This window comes from Cajanus cajan, chromosome 7 (genome assembly GCF_000230855.2).
Source record: "Cajanus cajan strain Asha chromosome 7, NIPB_CcT2T_4, whole genome shotgun sequence".
NCBI classification, from domain to species: domain Eukaryota; kingdom Viridiplantae; phylum Streptophyta; class Magnoliopsida; order Fabales; family Fabaceae; genus Cajanus; species Cajanus cajan.
Window position 1 is genome coordinate 61,152,578 of NC_138523.1, and position 7,914 is coordinate 61,160,491.

Sequence of the window (7,914 nt, forward strand, 5' to 3'; positions counted from 1 at the left end):
AGGACCGAACGAGAGCTTTAGGTGGATTCTTCGGAGGGGGAGGTACCTGCAAAAGATACTCCGATGCTTAAGTCAGTATGGGCACGATTTTCTAGGGTAATGAATGAACAGTGACATACCTTGTTGTGTGTGACCTATTTATAGCATCTGACATGGGCCTGAGCGTGATGAGCCCTCTCAGATATTTACCAAATTAGGTAATACGGTACTAATTGGTTGTTAGGCTTTAATCATGTACTTACCTTTCTTAATTGTAATTACCGTTATGACTTGTTTAACTCTTCGGCAAGAGGCCGAGCCGACTACTCAATACTAGTCGGAACGGCAAATGACCGAGCCGTCTAGTCCGTATACGGCAGCTTGTATACTTTCCGGTACGATCTATGTCGGAACGGTACTTGACCGAGCCGACTCGATGAGTGATGATGGTCCATATTGGCGTTAACCAGACTGATGTCGGTTCTCGACCTCATGCCGAGCCGACGTTGATGGTGATGCTTGTACGTGGCTTACTATGCATGAGTGTCTGACGAAATGGCACGTGTTGGCCCACGTGACCGATACGGTCTCTCCGGTACACAAGCCCCCCAGCCTTTGAGGAGCGAAGCGACGCGAAAGGTTAATGGAATAAAAACAGGATTTCTCAGTTGGTGTGTTGAAGAAGAAGCTAAGGGTTACAACTGATGGTGGGATATGAAGGGTTGTAACCGTTGGGCATTTGATGGCGTACGCGAGAAGTTATGGTGGGATATGAAGGGTTGTAACCGTTGGGCAGTTGATGGCGTACGCGAGAAGTTATGGTGGGAAGCGAAGGGATATAACCGCATGCGAAGAGTTGCGCGCCCTAGACCGTTGGATCTAAATGATCCAACGGTAGGCACGAGGGGGTGTCTCTTCAGTTGCCTATTAAGAACGCCTATAAATAGATGTGTAGGAGGAAGGGTTTCCACATGCAAACTTACTAGCTGCTCCGAGCCGAAGATACTTGAGAGCGTTTTGAGTACTCAACAGCAATTGGTCAAGTTCAATCATCAGGTACGTAATGGCTAACCTGGACATTGTTCATGTTGACTCCTCTGGGGACGAAGAGGAATCTAGGTTAAGGACGACGCCGAACCAGGAGGTAGCGTCGGCTTCAGCTTCGAATGGGGGCGATTCCGCAGAGTCGGCTTCGGGGTCCGATCGGTCGCAAAGCGGGAATGATTCGGCATCGGTTGCGGGTTCTGAAGATCAGCCGAGTCGGGGTGGGGAATCGTCAAGAATTTTTCCTCCCATATCGACTCCCGGGTATTCGTGGGTACATGGTGAAGTTGGTAGTGTATACTCTCGGTATACGAGCAAGAAGTCTCTTGTGGACTTCGTATCGGCCATAAAGTTTTTAAACTTTCCCGAAGATGAAGAACCTTCTGCTGTCTTTTTCCAACCGTGCCGAGGTGACGGGGCTTCGAATCCAGACTTCGTTTATTTGAATCAAGGATCGTCCAAATACCCATTCTTTTACGTGTATGATTATATGTTCCGGGATCTGAAGATATCCCTCCCTTTTGACGATTACTTCATGAGTATACTTCGACTTCTTAATGTGGCGCCGAGCCAACTTCACCCGAACACCTGGGCCGCTATGCAAGGGTTTAGGCATTTGTGTCTAGCCCTCGGTCTCCAACCCACTCCACATCTATTCCTGCACTTCTATACGTCTCGGCCGACGAAAAAGGCTAAGTGGCTGTCGTTGATTCGTCACAATGATTGCTTGCTGCAACCTTTTACCACCTCGTACAAAAAATTTAAAGTGGGATTTATGAAGGTGATGATTCGGCCAGAACCAGGAAAAAAGTATTTCTTTGATGCCGAAGGGAATCCCCTATTTCCCTTGTATTGGACCCGGAAGCCGCGCAAGTACGACACGGTTTCCAAATCACGCATGTCCCCGGAGGAGAGAATGAGTCTAAGTTTTTTAGACAAACTACCTCGGCCTCTACCATGTCGTCCTCTGATCCGGTTGTTTGAATCGGCCGATGTAGTCGAGGAACTAATTGGTATAGTACTTTTCTTATTTAATTAAATTTGTGTGTTATCATTGATTTTGACTAATGATGTGCAGGTATAATGGCTGCCCATGGAGATGACGATCTAGACATCCGTAACCTGATCCGGAATCAATTGGCGGCGACTACTGGAAACAAGACTTCAGCCCCGATGGGTGGGAATCAAGCTGCCGTTCAAGCTGGTGGGGTAGGGTCTTCGGCTCGGAAAAAGAAACCCACTCGGCCCCAACCTGAAAAAAGAAGGCCGGACACAAGGGCCGAGGAAGAAAGTCGCCGGGCCAAACAACGCCGAGTGGCTAGCCCCCCTGTTCCAGAAGGTCTATCTTCGCCAAGTTTTTTGGCCGGGAACGTCAACGCTCAGGATTTCCTGAGTCAAGACTTAACTTCTGAAGCCGGCCAAGGGATGCTGAGTCGCATGAGCTCGGCTCAAAAATGGAGCTTCTTCTGCGAGTTCCAAGTGTGGGCCGTGGCAATGGCCCAAAGCATAGTTATGCAGCCGAACGGCGAGGCTGATGGGCTGCGCCGGCAGCTTGCTGAGCAGGAGAAGTCTCTTCAAGAGACGCTGGCGGCTTTAACAGACGCTCAAACATCCAACAGCAAGTACCAGGCTGAAATGGATCGCAGAGGGCGGGTTGCCGACGACTTGGCCTTGAAGGTTCAGCGTCTCGAACTTGCTTTGAAGACCGAGACCGACAAGGTTACTGCACTAGGGAAGGGGTTGGATGCTGAGAAGACCGCTTTCGAGGCCTATAAGGAGAAAGCGCGTGCCAAGGTCCTTAGTCAGCATCAGGCCGGCTTTGCCCAAGCGGCTCGGCAAGCCTGTCATTTCGGCGACTTTCCGCCAGACTTCCATCTTGACATGACGAAAGATTTCTTTCAAGGGAAGCTGGTGGACCTCACTTCTATTCCTCCTGATCAACAAGCCGACGAGGAAGCTCCGGCTCGGGCGAACGAGCCAAATGAGGATGTTACAATTCAGGAGGAAGAAGCGCCTGAGGCTGGTCCGATTCCCGGCGAGGCGGAGGTAGTTTCTTAGGTTTTTGCGTTGTAATTCCGGGTCAATAGTGCTCGTTTTTTTGTGTTGCTAGGCCGATAGTGCCTTTTAATAAATTCGATTTTTCTTTTCGTATACTGCTTTGAATTTCTTTCGCAATGTTTTTCTCATTGGCCGAGAGTCATCTCGGGTTAGAAGATCTAAAACTAAAGCTGCATCCTTGGCCGAGAGGCATCTCGGGAGGGAAGACGTAGGATTAAGTCACATCCTTGGCCGAGAGACATCTCGGGAGGGAAGACTTGTAGGATTGAAAGTCACATCCTTGGCCGCGAGACATCTCGGGAGGGAAGACTTGTAGGATTGAAAGTCACATCCTTGGCCGAGAGACATCTCGGGAGGGAAGACTTGTAGGATTGAAGTCACATCCTTAGCCGAGAGACATCTCGGGAGGGAAGACTTGTAGGATTGAAAGTCACATCCTTGGCCGAGAGACATCTCGGGAGGGAAGACTTGTAGGATTGAAAGTCACATCCTTAGCCGAGAGACATCTCGGGAGGGAAGACTTGTAGGATTGAAAGTCACATCCTTGGCCGAGAGACATCTCGGGAGGGAAGACTTGTAGGATTGAAAGTCACATCCTTAGCCGAGAGACATCTCGGGAGGGAAGACTTGTAAAAACTAATGTTAAAAATGTATAGTAAGTCAAAGATAATTGAACTGTGTTTTTATTGATTGGATGCCTCATTAAAAACCTTGCCGGCCAAAACCTCTTTTCACGATTTTTTAAGAGGAGAAAAGACCGGTTCAAGGAAAAGAGTGCATCATTATACATAGTTGAAATGTAAATACATGATGTTGATTCAACTGTAATATGTCTTCAAATGAGTAGAATTCCATGTCCGAGGAACGACCTTGCCGGACAGCTCTTCTAACTTGTACGCTCCATTGTTGAGGACATGCCGTATCCGGAAAGGGCCGTCCCAGTTGGCTGATAGCTTCCCTTCTGAAGAGTTGCGTCTGGCTGACCCGGTTGCTCTCCATACAAGATTACCTTCGTGAAATGTTCTCGGCTTAACACTTGAATTGAAACGGCGTGTCATGCGTTGTTTACATGCCTCGGCCACAATCTGTGCTTTTTCCCGTGCTTCATCGAGGACATCAAGCTCGGCTCGGAGCGAAGCATTGTTAGACTCCTCATGGAAGTGCTGTCTTCGGAATGATGGCTCTCCGACTTCAACCGGGATCATGGCGTCTGCGCCGTAAGTCAGGCGAAAGGGTGTCTCTTTTGTTGTTGATTGTGGTGTACATCGATACGCCCAAAGGACCTCTGGCAACTCTTCGGCCCATGCCCCTTTTGCCGAACCGAGCCGTTTCTTTAATTCGGTGAGGATAACCTTATTGGCCGCTTCGGCCTGGCCGTTCGACTGGGGGTGTTCAACTGATGTAAACCTATGCCGGATGCCAAGGTTTTCAAGGAAAGAGTTGAACTTTTTGTCCGTGAATTGAAGGCCGTTATCCGAGATGATGGCATATGGGATGCCGAAACGGGTAACTATGTTCTTCCAGACAAATTTCTGGACATTAGCGGCGGAGATGCAGGCAAGCGGCTCGGCCTCAATCCACTTTGTGAAGTAATCGACAGCTACGAGGAGAAACTTAACTTGTCCCTTCGCCACCGGAAATGGGCCGAGTACATCAATGCCCCATAAAGTAAACGGCCATGGAGAGCTGATGCTATGCAGTTCAGCAGCTGAAGCATGGATGAGGTTCCCGTATTTTTGGCACTGAACACATTTTTTGACAAAGTCGGCGCAGTCCCCCTTCAGAGTTGGCCAATAATAACCGGCCCGCAAGACTTTAGCTGCTAAGGTTCGTCCTCCGGAATGGGAGCCACAAATACCCTCATGGACTTCCCTCATCACGTAATCTGCTTGGTGACTATCTATGCATTTGAGCAGCGGGGTGGAGAACCCCCGTCTGTAGAGGTCCTCGGCTATCATGGAGTACCGAGCCGCCTGTGTTCGCAACTTCTTAGCTTCCAACGGGTCGGCCGGTACTGCGCCGTTAGTGATATAGTTCCGAATGGGTGTGGTCCATGAGGGTGATTCATCTATTGCCATGCACTCGGTTGTTACGCTTGGGGAGGGAACTTCAAGATGAATAGTGGTGCGCAGCTGTCCCGGCTTCCGGCTGCTGGCGAGCCGAGCTAACTGATCAGCTCGTTCATTATTGCTACGCAAAACATGGCGAACCTGAACCTCACTGAATTCATCCTTCAATTTTTGGAATAGATGATAGTATTGTAATAAGTTCGCATCTTTAACTTGGAAATTATCATTGACCTGTTCGGCCACTATCTTTGAGTCGGTCCAGCATATGACTCGCTTCACATCCATCTCGGTTGCCAACCGCATCCCAGCTAGTAGGGCCTCGTATTCCGCTTGGTTATTGGAGGCACGAAAACCGAACCGAAGGGACTGCTCAATTGTGACGCCTGAGGGACTAGCCAGTATCACTCCTGCTCCGCTGCCTTGGGCGTTAGAAGACCCATCGACATGCAAGGTCCATGATTCGTCTTCAAAACGCCCCGAAGGGGTAAGCTCGTTAACAAAATCAGCCAAGTGCTGCGACTTGATTGGACCTCTCGGCTCAAAGGACAAATCGAACTCTGACAACTCGACCGACCATGCCATCATTCGGCCGGCAATCTCTGGTTTTCTTAATACTTTTGCCACTGGACAATCGGTCCGAACAATTATCTTGTGGCTATGAAAGTATTGTCTCAGTCGACGAGCAGTGTAGATGAGTCCTAAGGCTACCTTTTCAATTAACTGGTATCGTCGTTCGGCCTCCTGCAAAGTCCGACTGATGAAATACACTAGCTGTTGCTCTTCTCGGTTTTCTTGTATTAGCGCAGCGCTAATTGAGCTGTCGGAAACCGCTAAGTATATAATCATGTCAATGTTGGCAACTGGTTTGGAAAGGACTGGGGGTGTACTAAGGCGCTCCTTGAAATGTTGGAATGATGTTTCACACTCCTGGGTCCACTGGAATCGCTCGGTCTTCTTGAGCAAGAGGAGGATGGGTCTAGCTATCTCAGCTAGGCAAGGAAGAAAGCGGGAAAGCGAAGTGAGCCGGCCTGCCAACTTCTGAACTTCTTTCAGGGTACTTGGGCTTTTCATGCTTAGAATGGCTTGGCACTTGTCAGGATTTGCTTCAATGCCGCGACTGGACAACATAAACCCTAAGAACTTGCCGCCTGAGACCCCGAATACGCACTTGTCGGGGTTGAGTCTCATCTGATGTTGGCGAAGCGCGTGAAACACTTCGGCCAAGTCATGCGTATGTGCCGATACATCACTTGATTTTACCACCATATCATCAACATATACTTCCATGCTTCGGCCGATCTGGTTGTGGAAGATTTTATTCATCAAACGTTGATATGTGGCCCCGGCATTTTTTAATCCGAACGGCATCACCCGGTAACAGTAATTGGCTGTTTCGGTGATGAATGCCGTTTTTTCTTCGTCTTGGGGGTGCATCCGGATCTGGTTGTATCCCGAGTAAGCATCCAGAAAAGACAAGAATTTGTGGCCGGATGCCCCATCGACGAGCCGATCGATGTTCGGGAGTGGGTAGGCGTCTTTTGGGCAAGCTTTATTTAAATTGGTATAATCGGTGCACATACGCCATTTCCCATTTGACTTTCTAACCATGACCACGTTAGCCAGCCAAGTCGTGTAGTGCACCTCTCGGATAAACTGAGCGTCTAGCAACTTGGTCACCTCTGCTTCGATGGCGGTTTTTCTTTCTTCCCCCGTTTTCCGGCGCCGTTGAGCAATCGGCCTAGCCTCTTTGCTAACGGAGAGCTTGTGGCACAGGAAATTGGGGTCAATGCCAGGCATATCAGATGGGTGCCAGGCGAACAAGTCTCTATTCTCGAGGACCACACGCTGAATGGCTAGGCGCTCCCCTTCGGTTAAATAGGTTCCCAAGTAAGTAACTTGGGATTTTGTCGTTCCTACTTGGAAGGGTTGTTTGTCTTCAATGGGCTCTACCCTCTCCTCCTGATCGATTCGTGGATCGAGGTCGATGGCCGACTGCTGCGAAACCGAGTGCACCCTTCTCGGTTCGGTTGGCTCCTCCATTCTCGGCAACCTTAAGCTACTAAAATAACATTCGCGCGCCGTTTTCTGGTCAGCGTGTATGGTGACGATTCGTCCGGACTCAGCCGGGAACTTCATGGCCAGATGAGGAGTGGAGACAATGGCTCCGAGCCGATTCAAGGACGGTCGTCCTAGCATAATATTATAAGATGTGTTGGCGTGCACCACTACGTACTTGACTGGGATATCGCGGTGATCAGCTTCATCAAATCCGAACCGTGTGGACAGCTTGATATACCCCTTTGTCTTCACTCGCTCACCAGAGAACCCCACCAGTGGCTCGTTGTAGGGGACCAATTCGGATTCTGGAATACCCAACTGTTTGAACGTGTTCCAGTACAAGATATCTGCCGAGCTTCCCTGATCTACCAACGTTTTACGCACAATGCAGTTATGGATTTCTACACTGATTACCATTGGGTCATCTTGCTCCGGATCAATGCCTTTGAAATCGGCTTCGGTAAAGGTGATAGTAGGTAATTGCCGACGGACTGTTTCAACGGCGTGAACATGCCGAACGGCCCGTAGATGCCTCCGTTGCGATGAGGAAGATGAGCCACCACCAGCAAATCCACCTGCTATGGTATTGATGACTCGCCGAGGCTGTGACGAGGGTTCGACATCTCGTCTTTCTCTGGACCGGCTCCGTTCTCTATACTGACGTGGTTCCATTCTCCTTTGCTCAGGGTCGTGCCGTCTTGACCGG